Source organism: Dermacentor albipictus, chromosome 1 (genome assembly GCF_038994185.2).
Source record: "Dermacentor albipictus isolate Rhodes 1998 colony chromosome 1, USDA_Dalb.pri_finalv2, whole genome shotgun sequence".
In the NCBI taxonomy this organism is placed as follows: domain Eukaryota; kingdom Metazoa; phylum Arthropoda; class Arachnida; order Ixodida; family Ixodidae; genus Dermacentor; species Dermacentor albipictus.
This window is the reverse complement of record NC_091821.1, coordinates 142,534,654-142,557,427: the sequence shown is the minus strand read 5'-3', so window position 1 is coordinate 142,557,427 and position 22,774 is coordinate 142,534,654. Positions and strand designations below refer to the sequence as shown.

General features: G+C 46.5%; 1 protein-coding gene and 2 long non-coding RNA genes across 3 annotated transcripts in view; 1 reads left to right on the top strand and 2 right to left on the bottom strand.

Annotated features, from left to right (window-relative positions):
* Nucleotides 1–14,070, top strand: part of LOC139050412 (uncharacterized) — a 234,170-nt gene extending 220,100 nt beyond the window's left edge. The window contains exon 3 of the long non-coding RNA XR_011508864.1: nt 13,880–14,070. This is a non-coding gene — a long non-coding RNA (uncharacterized lncRNA). The remainder of the gene's footprint in view (nt 1–13,879) is intronic.
* LOC135900058 (neuropilin and tolloid-like protein 2) overlaps nt 1–22,774 on the bottom strand; it is a 465,151-nt gene that overhangs the window by 254,287 nt on the left and 188,090 nt on the right. The gene's annotated exons all lie outside the window — the stretch shown is intronic.
* The window catches only part of LOC135900059 (uncharacterized), a 69,417-nt gene continuing 52,522 nt past the window's right edge, over nt 5,880–22,774 (bottom strand). Inside the window, exon 2 of the long non-coding RNA XR_010563780.1 lies at nt 5,880–6,472. This is a non-coding gene — a long non-coding RNA (uncharacterized lncRNA). The remainder of the gene's footprint in view (nt 6,473–22,774) is intronic.

The following is a 22,774-nucleotide window of genomic DNA, read 5'->3' as shown; positions in this document are numbered from 1 at the left end:
TCCCCTCTCCTCTGAGGTATCCATCAATGCCTAGAATTCTTTGGAAACACGCATTTCAGGTCTAGAGGCACGCGCGAAGGCAATTCCTGAAGCGAGCAGATAGGCAACAACCGGACAAAGACAAGACAAAACAAGCCCTCACTGACAACTGACGTTTTAATTAGCAAACTGAAAAAATACCGGCGAAGAGTGAAAAACAGAAAGAAAAAAATACGAAGAGAGTAGAACAAGTACACAAATAGAGAAAACAAAGAAAATGTGAAAATCTATGTCTTCCTGTTCACACGCAGCCAACGGTATCGACAAAAGCCGGGACACCGGGGTTATTATCTTGCTAAAAGAAAATGAGAGCGAGGAACAACAGGGGAATTATTTTACGAAAGGAACTTGAGAGAGGCCCAGCGTGCAAGAAATTGGAATTAACGTTCTAGGTAATTAGAGAAACATGAGACAGACAGATAGGCAACGGACGTCAGATATTTAAGCACGCATATCGGCTTTATTTTTTTTCTTAAAAAAAAACTGATAAACAAAGAAGGGCTCGAGGAGGTTGACCAGTGGGTCACACGAGGTATGTTTTTTTATTTCTCATCAACAAAACTTCGGTACGTCTGAAATGCAGCCCGTGAAGGGAGAAAAACACCGCCAGTGTCGTGTTTATTGCTACTGCCACATCTTCGTTTACACATTTTTTGTTTTCGGAGGCAGCCATTTACACATCGCATCGTTGCAACAGTTTAATAGTTTGCGCGAATTATTGGTGCCAGTTTCCTCGCAACATCGACGGTCCGCTCCGCAGAAAGCTTTGAGCACGGATGTAACGCTCACGGATAGATAGCTTCGCCGCACACCCTGCGATACGCAAGTGCTCAGCGGCGGCACCGAACACAGCCCGACGGTGGAGCCACCTGGCCTGTAGAACGCTCCATATAACGATCGCTAAAATGTCTACTATAAACAAAGAAAGAAAGGCCTCATCTCGTTTATACGGATTAACGCACCTCTTGAAGTGGCGCCACAAATTAACAGTTGCCTTGTGTTATTATTCAATTAAAGAAGACTCCACTCGGTAGGCATTCTTTTTTTTCTTTCTCAGCTCGCAACGTTACCTCTGAGTTTCGTCTACCATCATTGTCCATATAAACCGAGGCTGTTAATAAAGCTATATGTAGGAGCAAACCGGAACTTTTCCTTCTCGCGTGAAACAATGCAAGCTGCGAGCTTTTTTCTGTCTCACATTCATTTGTATAAGTGATTTATCCTCACGAAGACTGTTTTTCATCTTTTCGCCTTCCCGAAAGACGTTTATTGATACTCATGATCACGAAACTCATGAACTCTATGAGTGGCGAACGTGAGCAGTATCACTGAATTGCAGAAAGCGCGCAGTGCGGCAGAAACTTTTCTACTTGAGCGCCACGCCTTCGCTCGGTTACCTTTCTTTTTTTATCATGTGGGCTAAGTTATGGCGAAATGACGAGATACTCTGTTTTCTCTCAAGATAATGCGAAATTGCGTGAACACGCGTAAGAAAAGGTAGTACTGACTCGCTTGCGTCTCAGTCAATAATTTTTCCCTTTTTAGAATAAAAGGGCTGCTGACAGAGGGCGGAAGACGGTGAGAAAAAAGGAGAAATTTCCTCTTTGCCAAAGCGTCGCCTGCTTCTGGTGACAAATTCTGAAGGGAACAGAGGGAACAGTGCAGAGAATGGCAGTATGGACAAAGGGGCACAGAAGGCGCCGTGAATATTCCGACGCACGCTTGCACGGTGTTCGTTTACGATACCTCGTTTCCTGCCGCTGTCGGGGCCTTGGAGATACTTTCGGCGCAATCAGGCGAGTCCGTGGACTCACTTGTTTACGCTGTCGCGAGCAACGTCGTCCGCCGAAAGCCGTTTAGGCTATTCGAAGACAGAGCTTCCGACACTGCTCATCGGGGCGAATGTGGAAAAAAGAGAGGCTAAACAACAAGTGTTATTTTTTGAACTTTTTCATACTTGTCCGTGTAAGCAGGAAAAAAGAAAAAAAAAACTCAGTGCCTTTACACTCTGTGAAGAAGGTTGACCAGCGAAGCTGTGTATGCGGTCTCCTTAATGGCGAACTGCACCTCCGCCGCGGGTCGGCCCGGCTTGCATCTTCGAGATCGGCCCACGTATGGGGAATGCTTAACGCCTGCTTCACCTCCTCCGCGAGTTGGCCGGGCATTGCACTATCTCCGGGATCGGCCTACGTATGGGGAGTTTTTTGCTTCCCACGCCAAGGACATGAAAATTTCCTTCGACAGTAGAGGTATACAGCTTCGCTTTAAAAAAGCGGTGTAGGTAAACACAGTAAACTTGCTCGGTCTTTTACAGCGAAGCGATTATTGTGACAAGGAGCGATGGAGAATGTCTACTCCGAATTTCGGCGAAAGTTCATTAAGAATACCATTGCAGCTAGCGCAATAAAATTTGCAAGGGGCATTCGCCATGACATTTATAATATGTGAGTGAAGCTCTATGTAATAATTAAGCGCGCTGTGAGGAATTTCCAAAGTTTCACTAATAGTGTATTGGAGCTCGACCCCAACAGTATGTAAGTTGCAGAATCATCGGGAATATGAAATTCGGTAGGAGTGATGTTTCTCATGGGTAGAACAATATCACTAAATTTTAAAGTTGTATGTTCCTTGATGACACTGTAGAATGTCGTCATCAGACTTGTGCCAACCGGGGTTCTATTGAACCTTGCCGGGGAACTAAAAACGTGTGCTGCCAGCGAACTTGTTAATGCATCAAGGCAAACCTTGGCACGAGTGCGCGTTGCGAGGAAGGTGGTGGAGAAATCGTAATGTTGTAGGTTTACCCAGGACGCCGTAGAAAATTTCAAACTGCTGTCAGAGAATTCGAGAGGCTCCTACTCGCAGTAAAATAAATTAAAAAAAATGGTTCCCGTAGCAAACGCCGGAACACGCGTGCTTGAAGCTGAAACACGTATGCGGCAAGCCCTCTACACATAGAATCAACAGAGGCTGCCTTAAGCGCAGAAAACCGGAGATTGTAACCAGATCGTTATCAATGAAGAAACAATAAAAAAAATCATCTCGTCCCGGTGCGTACAATGAGCGAAGCATCGAGGGCTTGCTTAAGGAGGAGCGGGCGCACTGCGAAGGAGTTGAAGGACAATCTGTAATTGCCAATATTAACTTCTGTGGCGCGTAGCATATTCGAATACTCCTTAATGGAGGGAATTTGTGAACGATGCTCTTCAATGTCAAAGGCACTCAATAACTTCGTTAATGAGTGTTGCAGGGCCCCTGTATAGAAATAATTGGGGATAACAATTGGTAACACGATGGTGATAACGGACTAGCGAAGAGAGCCTTGTGACAGCTGCTAACTTTGCACCATTATCCGCAGCACAGTAGAGGGCCGTTGATTGAGAACAAAACGAGTGTCACAAGTGAGCAGATCAATGGCAACAAGCCATCGCAGAAACGAAGAATGCAGTCGTTTCTCTAAAAGTTTATATAATGTTTATAGATAGCCTCTGTACTTATGGCTTCGTACTTTTTGTGGACAAACGTCGACAGTCTTCTTACAAGCAACCCATATGCCAGTATATATGGTCTAGGGACAATATATTTGGTCTAGAGACCCCAATTAGACCAAAGGAAATAAACGTATTAATGACTTTTCTTTTCTTGTGTGATGTCAGTCAGCATTTTTATGCAGTCAAAAGAGCAAGCGCGTAACAAGGAAAAGCAATCTACTCGATGCAGGCAATATACAGACTAGATAAATAACTTTTTAAGAGGATCAAAGAGAAAACTAAGTGTCCTTTTCGTTGAGGACACGACTCATGTCACATGAATAGGATGAAATTTGCGCCTTTTAATAAAGCCTATAGCTTTCATCTCAAATAGTGCTGCGGTCGCCTCGCAAAAGCCACAGTACGCACCTTACTCGCGGTGGTGGCCATATTTTGATGTTCTAATCGAAAATTCTTTGCCGCCATATTTTGAGAGAGAAATTTCATGACTGAATTTGCAGGACCTAATAATCAAGAGAGCAAACTTTTTTGAAAGCGAGGTACAGAGGACGACCTGTAGTGATGTCCTCTAGCATGCTACTCTGCCATGATCTCCAAGGAATAAAAAGGCAGCCAGAGAGGAAAACAATTGGAAGCTTTCCTAAAAAAAAAAAAATCTGCCCTAGCACGTACCTCTAAGAAACGCTTTATCTGCTTATTATTATTATTATTATTATTATTATTATTATTATTATTATTATTATTATTATTATTATTATTATTATTATTATTATTATTATTATAATATTATAATTATTATTATTACTTTCAACTCGGCATACTTGGTTATGTTTATTTATTGTGTTAGTTTTTTTACGCGGACATCGAAAACAAGATTTATTGCGATAGACCTGTCGCACCATGCAGGCACACATGAACAACACGTAGACAAACGAAATCTTCCAAATGACAGTCTCTGTGAGAGGTCCTTTTTTTTTTACTTTGTCCGGCGATGTCATGCTTGAAACACCTTTACGCTTGAGTGTGTTCCGTGCAGCTCCTAAAACCTTACAAGTTCGACAAGTGAGGGACAATACGTGAGCAGTTTCTCGACAGGTGTCTGTGGTCATCGGCATGTAGACCGAGTCTGGATGCAAGTGAACTAAATGGTCGAGATTCATGCATTATTTGGCTGGCCCCGAACTTGGTCAGGGCCGAGCACGGCAGTAGGCTGCATGAAGTAAGGTTTTGCTGAACGCGAGCTGAACGCGTGCTGAACGCGTCCTTATCAGGCTTCAGTCAGAGCACGTAATGCGCTCTCAAAGCACGGCATGTCTATGCACGGGAGACTTGCTGCCTGATAGGACCCAATTAGGTTGCGTGGCAACCTTTTATAGCCTCTCTCATCGACACAACTTTGAATAAACGCACTGAGAGATGTGCTGGTTCGCTTCCTTTTATGTGTTTGTGCTGTTACGATCCGGTGAGAGATTCGCCAACCTTCACCGAGTGCTTTGTTCATGGCACAGAGTTTGAAAAAAAAGAGAGAAATGCGCGTAAAACCAAAATAAAGAAAAAAATAGTACGTTGGGTTGGAACGACCAAACGCGGTACTTTACTGCGAAGCTACCTGCTTTAGCCTGTACTGGCTCTTCACTTTTTCCTTGGAAGAGTTTTCAATAAGCCAGCTCTCCACGCGCAATCTTCCGTGAATAACAGGCTCCCGGTATATGCATACGACATCGTCGAAGCCGTCTTGAAAGAAAGAAATAACGAAAAGAGCGCATGGTCTAAATTCTTTTTGAAAAGCCGGCTGGTCTCCTTCGTTTGCCCGCAGCGTGCGCGCCCTTCCCTATGACATGGGCGGTGACTGTAGCTCAGCCCGCCTAAAGGATATCGGAAGATAGCCGCCATGAGAATCTATCAAGGTAATCCTACGCAAACAGGGCACTCAATTTTCTAGCCCCCACCCCCACTCTCTTTCTCCTCTCTCTCACTTCTTCCTCTTTCGTTATGCTTTTCCGCCACTCCTTTTTCATCGCGCCGCACTGTTCTCGTGTATGCGAATTTCTAATTTTTCTCTAAACCTTTCTGCTTACGTTTTCTGCAGGGGACACTGACCGTTTCATCGAAGTATTGTGCCGCTTTTGACCCGCTTTCACCCCTCGTTTAACGCCAAAGAAAAGGATCGTCTGCGGGACTCGCGCGCTAAGGACTGAAAAAATGTTTTCCCTCAGGCTGCGACCGTTGATTCCGCAGCGCTTGCTTTTTGGTGCTAGCGCTCGCTCGCAGTACAGGCACACACACCACGGGAGAAAAAAAAAAGGGGGGGGGGGGCGGACATGAAAGAAACGATAATAACAACAGGAACCAGAGACGCAAATAACGCCAATATTTATTGACTTTCTCATTTTGTTCAGCTGTGTCACGAGGTTTTTCTTCCTGACCGGCCTGCTGTTCTTCGCTGTCGCTGGGGCACAGAGGACAGGAAGACGTACAGCAGTTGGCCCCGGGGTTAACGGGGGACGCGAAAGCCAAGTGGCGGCTGACTTCCTTTTGTGTCTGCCCCTCTGGTGCGCGCTCATCGTCCGTCACGAAGAAAAAAAATCAGCGGGAGTCTTAACCTTCGTTACTTCCTGCGGCTCTGCTCCGGTACGCGGAAACGTTCCTCGCTGTCGCGGGAGCCGTAAATATATTGCCTATGGCAATCACTCGATGGTGCAGCCGGCCCAAAGCGTCATGCCCCAAGGTCCCCGAAAACATTGTTGAAACTTTCCTTTGGTGGCGTCTGCATGCAACTGTACACAGTTGCTGGAAATTATCCCACACATCCCGAGTGCACACGTTGACGGTCTTCGGTACAGAAGCACGGACAGCTTTGCTTCCTCCTTGGAGTGTTTTGCCGCAAAACGAACCGTGTATTCGCATTTCCGAGGGATTTGTTGTTGCCTGTGCTTTCTGCACTGTAAGGGGAAAAAGAAAGCATTGCAGTGCATTTGGTAGATTCGCAAATCGCGAGCGGCAGGCTAGTTATATCATTGACAATATGCGCGCCTTTTCATAAAGACGAAATTTATAAAGCATGACGCATTTTCTACAGTATGACTGCAAGCCTACGCTGTCTCTTATCCTATATTACTGGAGATTTGACTTCAGAAAACATCAACGCTAGCTAAATGGTCCATGAGAACAAATCGGCGTTATTTCCCTCAGCGTCAATGCATGTTTTTTTGGCGCTGTAGATTACTCTAAGAAGAAAGTAATTACTCCTGAAGCGATCGTTTTAGGCTGTGCTGCAAGACCAGTCACTTAACCACGAGTCGAATAATTGTACACTTTGACAAAAAAGGAACCCGGTGCAAACAAATTAGTTCGAAAACTCGAACTGCATAAGAATAGTAATAATGAAGAAGACCCTGCAGTATGAAGGAGTTGGTATAGCGGCACGTTTTTGATCTATAAACAATGAATCAGATCCTTGCATCTTATAGAATTCAGGGCGGGTGAAGTGCAGGGTGAGGAAGGAGAGAAATTTTTGTCTAGAAAATGGTCGATCGGGCCACTTTAGTGAAAGCGATGACGCACGATAGGATGAATACACACAAAGGACACTTCACCCTTGCGGCGTACGTGCATTGGGGAATCACGTGAAAGGCTCCCGAAAACTTGCTTCAGGCTACTCCATTCGTGAGCGTATACTGAATTCCAGCGCATAACTGGGTTCCCTGCAGCACATGACACACCTGGGGAATGCACGAACCTATGCGCAGCTTTAGTCATTGTGTACTTAAAATGTGGCTAGGGAGGGCGCCTAGCTGAAGCTGTTCGCGCTTTTCGCGCTGACAGGGTGTTGCAGAACTGATAAGTCAGAAAAAAACGGAGAATGTTTTTTTTTTTTATCCAACGTATAAAGCGTCTGTTGGAGCGAACACGATGCCATCAAGTCTACCGCGCTCTCTAAGATCTATAGCGCGCAAACAAAGCGTACCATGGAAAAGCATAAAAGATGGCGGAATACTTCGGACTGCCAGCAAGGTGCGTGAAAAAAAAAAAACACCTTGAGAACAGTTTTCATCGGAAAGGCGGATAAATTTGTTGACTTAAACAACGAGCCTTACATTGCGTATTCGGATTACATGCAAAGGCGTGAGGTCAAGGAAGGTTGATTGAATTCAGTGTTTAATCGGCAGGAGCTTGAGTAAACGGAGGACCTCTAGCGTAAATTGATAAAATATTCACGATATGCATACCAGGGAAGGAATATTCCAGACTATTTGTTCTCTGAAGCAGTAGTACTAAGAATATCTCAAGTGTGGAACGGATAAGGAGATAGGAAGAAGAGGAGATAATTAAAATGGAAGGACCAGAGATGAAGTTTATTAGCACAAAATGCTGATCAAGTTGGCGCGTATACATGCGTGTAAAGAAAATCGAGCGGGAGAGACCAGGACAATAGCAAAGACTTCGTGCTATGTGTTCTGTGGCACTGTCCGCTCTTTTACATGCACTGTCGCGCCTTTACATGATTACATGCAAAGGCGCGAGGTCAAGGAAGGTTGATTGAATTCAGTGTTTATTCGGCAGGAGCTTGAGTGAACGGAGGACCTCTAGCGTAAGTAGATAAAATATTTACGATATGCATACCAGGGAAGGAATATTCCAGACTATTTGTTCTCTGAAGCACTAGTACTAAGAATATCTCAAGTGTGGAACGGATAAGGAGATAGAAAGAAGAGGAGATAATTAAAATGGAAGGACCAGATATGAAGCTTATTAGCACAAAATGCTGATCAAGTTAGCGCGTATGCAAGCGTGTAAAGAAAAGCGAGCGGGAGAGACCAGGACAATAGCAAAGAATTCGTGCTATGTGTTCTGTGGCGCTGTCCGCTCTTTTCTCTTGTTTTTTTTTCTTTTATTTTTGGCTGAGGCTGTGTAAATTAGCAGCAGGCTCAAAATCCAGCACGCGCCTTTTCGCAATGCGACATCTTTCTTTTATAATGAGAAATTACGCTGTCTAAAGGGGAACCGTAGCACCCTCACAAACAATCTGTGACGAAAGAGAAATGGCCTTTCACAGGTGGCTGCCTTTGTGGCATCTCAAGTGCGCACGCTTAAGCAATCTATACATGAAGGACCTCATCTTATGCCGGATTTTTCGAAGCCTCTTTGGGTCAGAATGCCATGAAATGAAAGAAACGATTACTCCTCAAACAGCTGCGGATGAAGTGGATTGGAACGAAAATTGTACTGGCATTTCACCGTGAAACTGTAAGCGCCGAGAGCAGAATAATTAAAGACCCGTAAGCTGTACAGGCACAATTTGGAAAGCGAATAAGCACTCAGCGCGTTTTACACAAGCCGCAAAGAATAAATTGTTTGGCAGCAAAATTGTCCTTTTGGAGGTTTATGAACTTATAATGCCTAGTTCTCGCTATTGCATTTCGGAATTTCTTTTTTCGAAGGCGAGCTGTTTGTAAGTTCAGGCAGACAAGCTGACATCATATTGTATTGCCGTTGGTCTTTTACTTTTCTTCTTTCGTTTGTTCATGCTCTTCCACTAAAGTAAGAAACCGCCTTCGGGCCCACGTTCTTTTCCTCTTATAGAATGTGAAGAGTCGCTGGAACCCCAATGTAAGAAACTCATGGCCACGCAGGGACCGAACGTTAGGCGCATGGAACAATCGCTGTTCATGCATGAACGACCCGGCACAAACTTGTGCCTAAGCGGCCGCTATGTTTTCAAGACTTATCGAAAGACGCCTGTCGTGATTCATCACCGATTTCTCTGCGTTTCGATTCAAGCAACGCTGGCCTGGGTCTCCGCTCGCACGCCTTGAGCTCTTACGCTTCTGAATACAATGCGAATGCAGTTCTTAACCTCCTAAAGGATCGCAAAACAGCAAATTTTGCAGCGAGCTCGCGCATGTCCGCGCGTGATCCCACATGCCCCATGTGGAACATGCCAGACTTCCTGCACACCTGTCTTCATCACCCTTTACCTTTCTTTGCGACTCTCTGTACCACCATGGCTTTCTCGAAGCGAAACGACTGCTCTTTGCCGACTGTGTTTTTTTTGCTTGATGCATGTTTTACCAATACTTTTGCTCGCCACATCGGAATTGCTGACAAGGAAACCACCGAACATTTTTACCATTGTTCTCGCTCCAGCACGCAGAGACCATCGCTCACTGGAGCACTGGAACGCCTCAAAGACCAGCTGTTTTCTGAGTAGATGACCTTGGAATGGCGTATTATACTGCCCCCTGCCCACCCCCACCACCGCCATCAGGGGGCGATGAAGGTGCTAGTGAAGTTCCTCTGCTCAAGCGGCTTAGTTGAATGACTCTAACACTCCCGCGTTTCTTTTTTTTTTTATGTGCGTGCTTGTGTATGTCTCTCTCTCTCTCTCTCTCACCGCCTGTGATTTTAATTTTCATCTTTTTGCCGCTTAATTTTTACCCGTTCCCGTCTGCATGGCAACAAACTAGATGTTTTTCTACCATTTAACCTCCTTCTCGCATCCCATTTGCCTCTCTCTCGTAAACCAGTGAAGCGAATCTTAGTTTATCAGCATTTCTAAAGCGAGAACTAGGCGACATGAATAAGAGAAGCCGAGGAGCTAGAGTATTTAGTAAACACTATACAAAGCTAACAGAAAAGTAAGCCAGGCAAAACATCGGCAAAATTAACATTGAAGGGAATAGACTGCAAAAGGGAACTTAACTATAGGGTTATTTCTGGATGAAGGGTTAAGTTTACGATAAACTTCGCATTCTTGGTAGAGAAAAAAAAATACGGAAACGAAAAATGAAAGAGGCAGAAAAAAAAATGAAAAAGATGCAGGAAACGCAGGGACTGACCATGGTCGGGCCCAGTAAGCTACCCTATAGGCTCGGAAAATGGGAAGAGGAGGAATGTGGGAGAAAACAAAACTTGGCGACAATAGGAGCCAAACCCACAACCTCCGCATGTTGCGTACGCGGTTCTATCAGCTTATGCGACGGCGGCTGTCCCTGCGTACATTTTCTTTGGTATTAGTGTATGTGTAGTTAAAACCACTATCTCCGGGAGTGTTAGCCAGCACCACTCACAGCTTGGCGGAAGATGGGGAAGATTCATTAAATCGCGGTCGTCACTTATAGTACCTGACCCTAGGAGCAGGCAGGTGGCCAATAAGCTCTGGTATGCCACCTCAAAGCATCAAGGCTGACCGAGTCGAGAGCCTCACCACGAAATCACTGAGGAGAATCAGGTGAACCGATGGGCTCGATTATTTAATAATGAGCATATGAAAGCAACAGACGATGAAGAGAGCACTACGGTGATTCCCAACTGAACAAACATCTCTGATTGTCACCCACGGGTCGGTTCACCCGATCCTTTAGATTTTCCAGCCCAGTAAGACAGCGGCATTCAATAATAAGGATAGCTAAGAAGAAACTGTCACGGTCGCGATAGGATTTTCTAGACGCCGTGGCAGTTCGGTGCTTTTGCCTCGTTCTCGTTCTCAACGTCTGCTGAAATTAGCGCATGAGAGAAAAGAAAACTTGAAAATCTTGGATCGAAATAATAACAAGCTCACGCGCGAGAACCTCGTAATACGGGCTCCGAGGGTATTGCTCGTTTTTCTGTCGATCACTTTCAAAAAAAGTTGAAAAGATTAAACGGCCACCGTCTCAGAATGACAAAGCATTTAAAGAACGCCAAAAAGAAAATGAATGAGACGGGCTTTTCGACTGCCGTGGCACTGTGGTGGAATCCCGCCGTCAGCTTGGAATCCTTATACCGAGCGTGGCATAAAGTGGACGACAGCGCCAGCCGACGCAGTTCGAGCGTGACGACGGGGTTACACGGGTCTCCTTACGTACGTCTCAGTACAAGCCGCTCGCTCGCCTTCCTCGTTGCCTTCGTTTCACCCAGCTGTCGACTTCCTTGGGGGACATCCTCGTCGTTTGCGCCATCCTTTATTTTAATCAAGGCGTCGCCTCCGAGCTCACGCTGACAGAGCACGGAGCGCCTGGTGACGAGCAGGAGCTCGAAGCTCACGCTGAGCCGCAGCGTCCTCGCTTCCCCCACGATGACGAACGACGGCGGCGCGTTATACGCGTTCCCTTCGTCGGTCCCGTAATCATACGGGTAAGCGGTTCTCGCGCCATATACTCCTGGGCTTCGGACGGGCTCCAGAGGGCGCTGCATTTACCGATGCAGCGCGCTCCACGCAGGCAGCAGCGAGTCGAGTGTGTCGGTGGAGCAAATGTTGTGAATCAGGGCATGAACTTCCGAGTGTGGAGACAGCAAAGTGTCGTGTAGGGCCCTTTCTGTCTGCATACGCAGTGGAGGGGCGTGACGGCGGGCCAACTAACTGCAGGAACAGACAGCAGTAGGATACGGGGGGCTATCACTCGTGTCTCCCTCATCATGCGTTCACTTGTTCTGACACCTGCACCAACAGCTTTTGTTCTCCGCCTATTCTCTGTTTGTTTCAATGCAGTGGTCACGTGTTGCAAGCTCTTTCGTCTCGTTTAAACGGTGCTTAGCGAGCGGCAAAATGGCGCACGCCATCGTGGTTCGGCGAACAGCCCGTGTGTGGGCGTTGTAAAGATGGATCTGGCACTAGGAAGGACACCGTCGCGTGGCTGATCCATGAAGAGCCTAGTATGCTGCAAGCAAAAATGTTATCACTATGACGGCCGGAATTTCGTGGAGTTCGAAAAAAAAAAAGCACATTCGTAAAACTGGCTGCGTTTTACCGTGGGCACTGCTGTCACAGCACACGCAGTTCTGCGTCGCAGGAGTCAAAATTTACAACTCGATCCAAAATAAATAAATAAATAAATTGGCTACAGAAAGTATTTCCAAATGACGCCAGTATCAGTCCAGTGCGAGACGGACTATGTGCGGCTTAAGGTGGAAAGAATAATTAACAATAATAAAACGCCAAGAAAAACACAGAAAAACTATGTTTTTTTTTTCAGGGAAATGTTTCCAAGGCAGTGCGTAGCAGACTCACTACAGTACAGCAGAGAAACGAAACATTCCAGGGCAATCTTTCATTGAAAAACAACACGAAAAAACAACAACAACAGAACAATCAGCGTTGTCTAAAAATTATTAAAACGCTTTATTAATTCGTTAGGGAACAGTCAAACAAAAGACCTGCACGAAAGGATATTGCCAACATCTTCGCGTCGTACACTGGCTATTAAATGTCATTCTTTTTTCACCAGTTGTCAGGCTCTTCCTGCTATTGCAGAATTAATTCCTGAATCAGATTATTTGCCAAAATGCTCAGATCACCTACTGTATATTTTTTCCAGTATTAGGAAACACGAGTTCATAGGATTTAGATGTATTATCAGCTGATGTTCTCTGTTGTAATTACGATGCCTTGAAAATTATTGTCCTGTATAGTATATAGGGTGTGCCACGTAACTTGAGCCGAAGTTTAAAAATATGCAAATGCCACATAGCTGGACCAAACCAAAGTAATGCTGTTTGCCGTCGCTTGGAGATATTCAGATTATATTTTTGCATTCCGCCGACTGACATAATTTGTCTTAATTAGATAATCAACTTCCCAAATATCACAATTAGATGAAAAATTTCAACGAGAAAATTGTAAAGCAACATGAAAACCTCCCAACACAGCTTTTTGTTGCTCGGCGCGTGCTACATAAAAGCGTTTTTCCAAGCATGAAAGAAGCCCGCGAATACATGAAAAATTGTCACGCGACTGGCCGCTCGAGGCGCTTTGCTCCTACTCGATATATTTGATCATTCTACTTGATCAGCGTCAGTGCATGACATTAGTATTAAAAAAATCACGTTTAGAGATTTCGCTGCGCTGATAGGCAAGCGGCTTGCGTCACATTCGATTAGAAGGAAGTGTGGTCTTAACTCCGTGGCAAATAAATACATGTTTCACAGCGCAACAAGCTTAGAAACGAGTTAAAAAGGCAAAGGAATAACGGTAGCGGCGGAGTACTCGCTTTTGCATGTTTAACTCATGTCTAAGCTAGTTGCCGCAGGGAAACATGCATCTCAAACAAAAACCAACTAGCCTAGCTTATTCTCTTACCCCGTTTCACATAGCGGCCCCTGTTCATGAGAATTGCCTTCTAGTGTATAGTGAACTCGATAAACTGAGAAGAACAGCCGTAGCCATATCTACGAATGAAGCCGACAAATTGTCCATCGTAAAAAATTGAGTGCATGTCTCGTTACAATGCCTGCGTGCGATGGTGCTCAAATTAGGCATGAAAACCATGGTCTGTGTATATATACGAACGCTGGCAGCATTCACCGTGAAGTCTAGTGATATCTTTTTTTAAGGCATCGTGCGCATGACTCCTGCGCGCCGGTTCTTGTAGGTCGACACGTGCCACAGGTCCTGCAGGCTAGCAGGCGCCTGGCGACCGCCGCCTCCTCCGACGGCAGCGAGCCTCGCGGACGGCGACCGGTCACGTCGCGGGAGCATCGCTCTCGAGCCCGTTGGGCGGCTCGCCAGCAGCACAGCAGCGCAGGAAAATCGATGCTGCTGATGAGAGCGCCGGCGGCGGCGACCGTCTCGAGGGCCCCTCATTCAGCCCATGTGGCTCCTCTTCGCGGTCGGTCTCTCCTGACGGGCAAATAATTGCTAGGCTGTGTCGGCCGTCTCTTCTGCTCCCTTCACCGACGAGCTCCAGACAAGATTTGCTCGTTGTCACCTTCATCTGCTTCCTCGGAGCACCCTCTCCCGTCCGTGGCAGCACGTCCAAGTGCTTACTAAGATATCTTCGATGGGTTGTCAACGTCCTCTTTTATTTATCTTCCTCCAGTGTTAGCCTACATGTCTGCGTGTCTCTCCCCCCTGTTAGGTCTTTGGGAAAAACCACTAAGTTCTGCTGGCACCACGATTGCTGAGGGCCGAAGCCGCCTGAGTGCTTTGAGTTAGAACTTAGACTTACGAAGCTTGCTCAAACAGCGAATGCAAACACCATGCAGACTTTCCTTGTTGTTGTTGTTGAAAACAAAATAAATGAAAGAGATGTGGTCACCCTATAATGGTGGTGGCTACACCCACGAAAAATCGCACTTTTGCTTTTTGCTTTGCAATTGACGGCACTGACTCCAAAGCTATGGCGCAAGCGCGAGCGCCCGTGTGTGTGTGTGTGTGTGTGCGTGCGTGCGTGCGTGCGTGCGCGCGCGCGCATATGAACTTGCTTTCAGCAGCAACACTTTTATAGAACAAAGGAGCCCGTAAAGCATCGCGGCATTTGATTCGCTCCACATAAACGCATATTGAACGGCTCAGCTTTCACCATAATCCATATATGTTTGCGATCGACTGAGCGATATGTAATAGAGAGTTGGAAGGCTTCCACAACCCACATTCCCCAAGCTTATTTTAGGCATAAGTACCATCTGCGATTACCGTGCGCCGTACCGATCATCTCCTTATCACGGCAATTCGTATCATGAGTGACTAACGCCGGAAAGGCGGTCAATAAGGAAATGTAATGGAATGGAACGTGTCAGCGGGAGGTGTATTTGATTTCCTCTCTGTAAATACCTATGAGAAAAATAACTGAAGCTTTTGCTTTTGGTACATTCTGGAGTACGAAGAGGAGAAAAGAAAGGGAGAAGGCAGGGATGTTAACCAGAAGAGCGTCTGGTTGGCTAAACCTACGCTGGGGTAGCCAACCTGGGAAGAGGGTAATAGAAATATGAGAGAGAGAGAGAGAGAGAGAGAGAGAGAGAGAGAGAGAGAGAGAGAGAGAGAGTTCGCGTGTGCGCGCGGAGGTCGCCACTGAGCCAAAAGCGTTCAGACAGGCCAGTCGTCCTCAAGGAAGACAAAAGTGCCTTCACAGCCTTGTGGACCGACGAGCGATGGGGGCGGTTTTCGAGTAGTGCCTGAATGGACAACGGCCGATCGTCCAGTCGTCACAATGCCTTGCAGATTGTTTGTCTTTGTGACTAAACTCCAGAACAGTGGCGCAATAAAGGCTTGATGTTCTCTTCGCCGCTGCAGATGTCGCTCGGAGCGCTGTCGGTAATTCCAATCATTGTACAGTAAACCTTCGCGAAAGCGACTCTCAACGACACCTGGCAGAGAAGCGATGCCGGTTGGGGCTCGGAGCTGCGGCTGAGGGTTTAGATCATGTAACACGGTGCGCCTCTGGAGTTGTGAAAGCACTCAAGCCCCTCAATGTTCCAAATTTCTAAGACTGTTAGTGCACGATGCAAGATATCTGACCGACACAGTTGATATAATACGTACATTTTTTTTTCATAACTTATCATCATTTAAACAACATGGTGAGTTTGTGTTGTTAGCTTCACTGTGTTCCTGTGTTCCAGCAGATAACATGGCAGGAAAGTAAGCAGAACGGGAATTTCTGGCCTTTTTTCAGATACACATGGCGAACGGAGACGACAGCAAAGCTCGTGTGCTCCCGTCCAGCGGCCGAGGTACGTACACTTGGTTGTTAAGGATTACAGCGACACTGAAAACGCATTTGGCTTGGTTGGTGATGAAGCCGCGCTCCTGCCACCACCGAGTCACTTCACGCTTCGCAGTGAAGAAGCAGCCTAGGCTACGGATAGGCTTTTTGTAGGTACTCGACGGGAAGTGCCATAAGTAAGGAAAATTAGAGAAGCATATTAGAGCTTTTAACCACATAGAGCGGCGATGAACGCTTTACTACCACCGCTTGGCCTCCCTTCTATCCCCATGCACTTCCCACCACACTCACTCACTCACTCACTCACTCACTCACTCACTCACTCACTCACTCACTCACTCACTCACTCACTCACTCACTCACTCACTCACTCACTCACTCACTCACTCACTCACTCACTCACTCACTCACTCACTCACTCACTCACTCACTCACTCACTCACTTGCACGCACGCACGCACGCAAGCGCACAAGCATGCAAGCAAGCAAGCAAGCACTTCACGTTTAGCTCAAAGCGCTAGAAGTGGCTCTAAATGACGAGATATGCGAAGCCCGAGACACCTCTGCAGGCTTTATAATTTATTCACTGCTTATTGCCCACTCCCATTCTTGCTGCGCTAAAACAAATGGAACTTTGGTGTGTCTTTGAGCCCTAAACCACTATCAATTAATATCACTCGTTGGGCTTGCAGCAATCGGAAAACAGACTTCCGCAGCAAAGCATGTACAACAGCAACAACGACAGCATTCCAAACAACGAGGTCGAAATGTTGCAGTCGGTTCGCAGCGGGCTGGCGGCGTTCTCCGAGACGCCCCCCCTTTTTTTTTCTGTCGCAGAAAAGGAGCAAACGCCCGAAAAAGCCAAGCGGCGAAACATCGTCGGCTCTGACACGACCGACAGTGGCACCGACGAGGCTCGCGCAGCGAACTCCTGATCCAGCTAAAAGGCATCGGCGACACGCGCCGCGTCGGAGTGGATGCCGATCGTGTCGTTGTACGCGCGTGCATGGGCTTCCTTCCCCGCTCCAGCCTCGCTCGAGAAACAGCGAGGGAGGACGCATTCGGCGCTGCTGCGCATAAAGAAACTGCGCGCAACACGGGAGCTCCAAGGTTTGTACAGGTTCGCGAGTGCCGAGCATTTTTCGCGTTTGCTCCTCCTGCGGGCTGTCAAGAAGGGCACGTGCCGTTTCTTATCCTTGTTTGTCTGCTTTGAATATGAAAAAGAAGCCGCGCGTCGCATTTCTGTCACGTCATTCCGTTATTTTCTGTTTCTTTTCTTACGTTTAGGCTTTAAAAAAAAATCTGGTGTGTTATTTGTTGTGGAAAGAAAAGAAAAGGCGTGATTGATGGTAATGACAAATATATTTTTGCGCTTGGTGCGTAAAGAAGCCAGAATATCGTGCACAGATATCGGCAAGCGCTCAGCGTCGGGTTGAGCATTACATTCGTAGCTTCCATCTATATTTGTACCTTCGTTACTGCGAATCTGCCTCGTGAGCTAGAAAATATTGCAACTCATATACTCTCGGTTGGCAAACTGCGGCAACTTAAACATACTTCAGTGGAACTGCAGCTCTTACGCTGTCTTATTACGAGTTTCGTACTTTGCCCCAGTGCGCTTTTTTACACAGTTTGCGTTCTTAAAATCCTGAACCGTTTGACGAGCTGGAGGATGAATGCGTCATTGCGTGTGCGTGAGTGTACACGTGAACTTTTCTTTTCTCCTTCCCACCTGTCTCTCCCCTTTCGTTGTGCAGCGTAGCCAACCGGGATCAGCCTGGTTAACCTCCCTGCTTTTTCCTTTTCATTTCTCTCTCTGTATATAGCTCTGCTTGTATGGACTTAAACTTGCTTATTACTGCAGAGTATGGTTATATGACAGAGAGAGAAAGAGAGAGAGAGGAACTTTATTATGATATGATGAAAAAAATAATAATTAATGTACTGCTCTTTAGAATTCTTCACGTATACAATAATAGCACCCGAGAAATTTCGCTATATTGAAATATCCCGCAACATTGCCGTAATTATCAGGCCCTACGAGGTGTGAACGTACATCGTCAAAAAAAAAAAAAAAGAAAGCAAGAAAATTCAACTCACTGATGTTCACTCGCAATTTTTTTTTTCCTAGCTTAGGCCTAATCATAAGGCTCTCACCAATGTCAGAGTAATAGGGGCTAACCTCGATTAGACTCACTAAGTTGAGAGACCCCAGCCTGGTCGCCAGATATCATACCAAGCCAAGCTCACACGGGCTCGTGTTACTATTATGGGCACTGTGAAATTCCACCACATTGCCAAATTCCGCTATGTTGGCGTTTTCAGCCAATGGGAGAGTGCTATAGCCACGCTGTGACCTGATCAGAGCTGATAATCTGACGAATTTATCAATATGGCGTAACTTCACATTGTCGAAAAAGGCACCCACGGTCTGAAAAACATCAGGTCCCGCGGAACAGCAGCACTTGTGGCGACACTTCGAGAAGCTGTGTTCAAACACAACAGTTTAGAAAATATCTGCTATTGCACTACCCTCTCTGTCTTAACATAAAAAAAAAAATCAACTATAGAATTTCGCTGACGGCAGCATTACATCAGTAGCTAATTAAAAAAAAACAATACTTCGCAGCAGTGAGAACTTTTCGGGCTTTGGCTGAAGCTTGAAGATAGCGTAACAATTTGCCACTACGTATTCCAGCGCAGGTGATCCCGCCTGTCTCAGATATACCAGCCTTTTTTTTTTTTAATTTAGTCATACTGTTGGCCCGGAGGCCGTTACAGGGGTGGGGTACAGCCCAGAAAATGAAAAATAACATAATGTACATTATACAAAATCCACGCAAATTATACATAAAGCACTCTTTTTGAGTATACATTCATAAAAAACCGGGAAACTAGTAGCAGCGCAAATACAACAGCAATGTGCAATTTCGGTAACGGCGATTCGTCTAAGCTCAGGCTTAACGTTCCCAATGCCAATATAACGTAACGTTCACCTGTTTTATCGGTAGTATGGAGACAGACTGGTTACATTTTGTTTTTGTAGTTTCCGTTATCATACAATAATTTTCGTCGCACGTCAACTATGGCTGTACAGTATCAGGGATCTATCAAGAACAGAATTCCACCCGAGGGCCTATGCCAGCGTCATCATTGTATGATCCCTCTTCGGGGAACTGCAACTAGACTTAATTATCACCAAGCGCACACTAGTTGGCGAATCATAGCGTGAGATCCCTGAGACAAACAAATATCTCATGACCTCCACAATAGCGTCTTGGAAGATTCACGAAGAAGTGCTTTGAAAGGGAGACTTTACTCCTAAGTGCTTCGAGACATCTACAAAGAACTTGAGCCGACCACAACTTCTGCAAGAGAGACGACTAGTCGGCTGTTCAGGAAGGGGCGACCTGCGTCCTGACATCCCTTTCACCGGGCCCAGGAGTTACTAGGCTGCTTGGAGAAGCCCTCCCCATTTGTCACCAACCTGTTACGGTGTTGTCCTTCCCACCACGCCTGCCGGACAACGAGCCTTTCTTCCCGATTGCCACTATTTGAACCCTGAAAGCAGGGACGACGCGCTTGTTACGCTCCGCTCACTTCTCTCTTAAAAGCTGGGTCGGCGAGAGTGAACTGGAGTAGGCGGTGTCCTACGAAGACTTAAGACCATCTGGCTGGCCTTGTAACACGTCGCCAAGTTCTGTGGCTTACAGAGTCATGCAGGGTTTCTTTTCTAATTTGCCGCGAGGCCTTAAAAGTAAGGCATCTCGACTGTCTTCGAGTGGTTGCCTTGCATGCTCATAAACTCCTGTAAATATTAAAATAAGCGAGTCGCTCTTGCTTCCCAACAGAGCGCTTTGAAAATTCTCAGCGTGAAAGTGGCTTGACGGCGGCGTGGGTCAGCTGCCACTTTTGAAAGAAGCCTGACCCCACCTCCATAAGCTACAAACCGGGAACCAAAGCTCACGCGTATTCCGAATCATTGCTTTGCCATTCTTACCAAGACCAGCGCTGGTTATAACCTAAGCACCCAGGTAAAAATACCAGAATTAAAGGCGTGGTTTACCGTCTCAAGGTTGCACTGAGGGCTACGAGAGACACTTTAATGGGGGATACGGACTAGCTTCGACGACCTGGGCTTCTTTAACATGAGCCTAAATGCAAGTCTGTAACATGCCTCCAAACATATATATATGTAGTGAAAAGTTGCGATAGCATTGCCACTTATCAAGGCTGCTTCCATTCTCCTTGCGTGCCGAGTGTAGACAAAGCATGCTTTCCATTGTAACATCTGCGGGACATAAAAATGAACTGAAAGCTATCACAGAATGAGCTCGGAATTTTTCATTAACGGTTTTCAGGGTTGTACAAAATACTTTATGGCACTTACCATGATGCGTGCCGAAGAATATCTGCGCATACTCCCCTTAATGCGACTTACATTCGGTGGTCGGTCTGCTTCAGCGACATGAGATGTGGGGAAGCCATGGTGCATTATTATGCCAGCGGCTGCTTCATCCTTTACAAATAACGCTCTCATAATGTGACCAAGGTGGTGAGAGTGTGTGGAAATGCCCTTAACGATCCTGAAGTGGCGTTCACGCAGCGTTGCGCATTGCTCATGTTTAGTTATCTAATTTGACGGAAGTCCAACTTTTCACCTTGTTCTTTGTGTGAGACCCTCTACGCCTAACGAAGTTTTGTGCGGCTTTAAAGTGGAGTCGTTTGGAATGGCGCTTTCTCGGTGCTCTTTAAGCACCGTTCAGCTTGGGCTTCTGAGGGCGCGCTCTACAAAGGAATAAAGTAATTTTCTTTGAATATATTTCTTCCTTCACTCTGTACATGCGGCAAAGTCTACTTTGTATGGGCATAGAAGGTCTTATAATGCGAGTTAAAAGTGTTCCAACGTTTATCTAATTTTTCGAAAGGCGTTATATGGGTTTGAAGCTCATAATTCAATGCACAGAAAAAAAAAGGAATGAAAGGAAAAGATTCTGCGAAGAAACATCTCAAAGACAGCATTTGTGTAGTAGGGGCAAAAACGTAAACTGCTAGTGTAAAGAACAAAGAAAAGAAAAAAAAAGAAATGAGAGAAATAAGAAAAAGCAAAGAAACAAAAACGAAAGGAATAAAGAAAGGTGCATTTGAGGAGAGAGACTGCATTTTAGGGCAGACGCGCAAGCACGAGTAATGTCGTCTTCCAAAGACTGTTGCGTTAGCACAAGTATCACGGGAGTCTCTTAGTTGTTTGTAGCGCTGGCTTCGACACAATCTACATATTCCATGCAATGTAACAAATTACTTCCGCTTTAGCGGCAACAAAGTGCTGTCGTGTAAGAGAACGCTATAGCGGAAGCTTTCCGATTCTTTGCGTGAGCAGCGACTGAAACGTGAATGCCGAAAGAAAGAAAGAAAGAAAGAGAGAGAGAGAGAGAAAGAAAGAAAGAAAGAAAGAAAGAAAGAAAGAAAGAAAGAAAGAAAGAAAGAAAGAAAGAAAGAAAGAAAGAAAGAAAGAAAGAAAGAAAGAAAGAAGCAAGCAAACCATAAGGAAAACGACACCACATCGGCAACGTAAGAAACGACGTTACATGCACCGATCACGGTGTTTTGCTGAAGTTTACTTTTTTTTTCTAGAAAAAGAAATGTTGCCCCCTTTGAAGACGACGCCGGTAGCGCGTCTGGGTGCCCTCGCTGCAGTTGAGACGCTGGAAAGACCGAACGATAGCTGATGCGCCGCCAACTCGGCGGCGATTCTACTCGTCGCGCGCCCGACGACGGTGCGTGGGACCTCTCGTATAGAGGCGCGATTCGCCAAAGCTGCTTTGCATTGCGCAAATGGAAGCGACAGGCCGCCGAATGCGCGAGCAGGCGCATGCCTGGGCTGTGGTGTAGTGCTCCCGAAGAAATCGCGGACGGAGGGGAGCCGGTGACATCGTGGGCCAGCGTCTCGCATGCTGTACGTGCGTGCGTGGACGAGGGTGGATGAGCAGCGCTTGTGTGCGTGTGGCTTCCCGGCGTTGTCGCCCATGCGGCCAGTCATCGATCGGCCCCGCGACGGCCCTTCTCTGCCAGCGAGCCCCGAAGGCGTCCAGGCGAGAGTCAACTTCCTGCAGCCCCTGCGACGGTCCGCGAGAGCGCAGAGGCGCGCCCCCCAAAAGTGGAGCGGTCGCGACCCCTCGGCCCGACAAATGTCCCTCATTCTCGCCACTCTGCGTGTCACCAGCGCGGACGAGTCTCTTGTCGCCAGATCTCATCGGAGATCATTCACAGTGCGCCTCATGGTCTCTTCCCGCTTTTCCGCATTTTTGCCGTCCGGTGCGTACCTGCCCCAGGTTCGAACAAAGAGCATTGTTCTGAAAGTGTGCTTCCGTTATACGTATGAGAGCTCAACAGCGCGGCTTCGGTGTTTTCGCTGAATGTTCGAAGGAACACTCAGTGACCGGGAAGCAGTGGAATACGTGGCAACACAGGCAGAAAGGAACCCGGATGGCGCCACATTAAAGCGGCCTAAAAGAAGCGTTCAATCATTTCACTTACTAATATTTTGTGAAAACAGACTCGGAAATTTTCACTGCTCAGCTACTTTGTCAAGATATATCAAATGCGTCCTCAGGTTTGTCGCGGCCAAATACAGATACCATTTGAACAGTGTGCTGCCTATAATTCCCGGGCAATGCACACGCTGACTAAGCTACTGTTTTAGCACACCGCTACTCTTCCGAGCAAATTCGGATACCTTTTTCACGGAGAGACAGTTTAGCCCGGTGTTTTATCTTGCGTGGAATTTACAACGTGCTATCTGGACCGGCCCGGAGCAGGAGT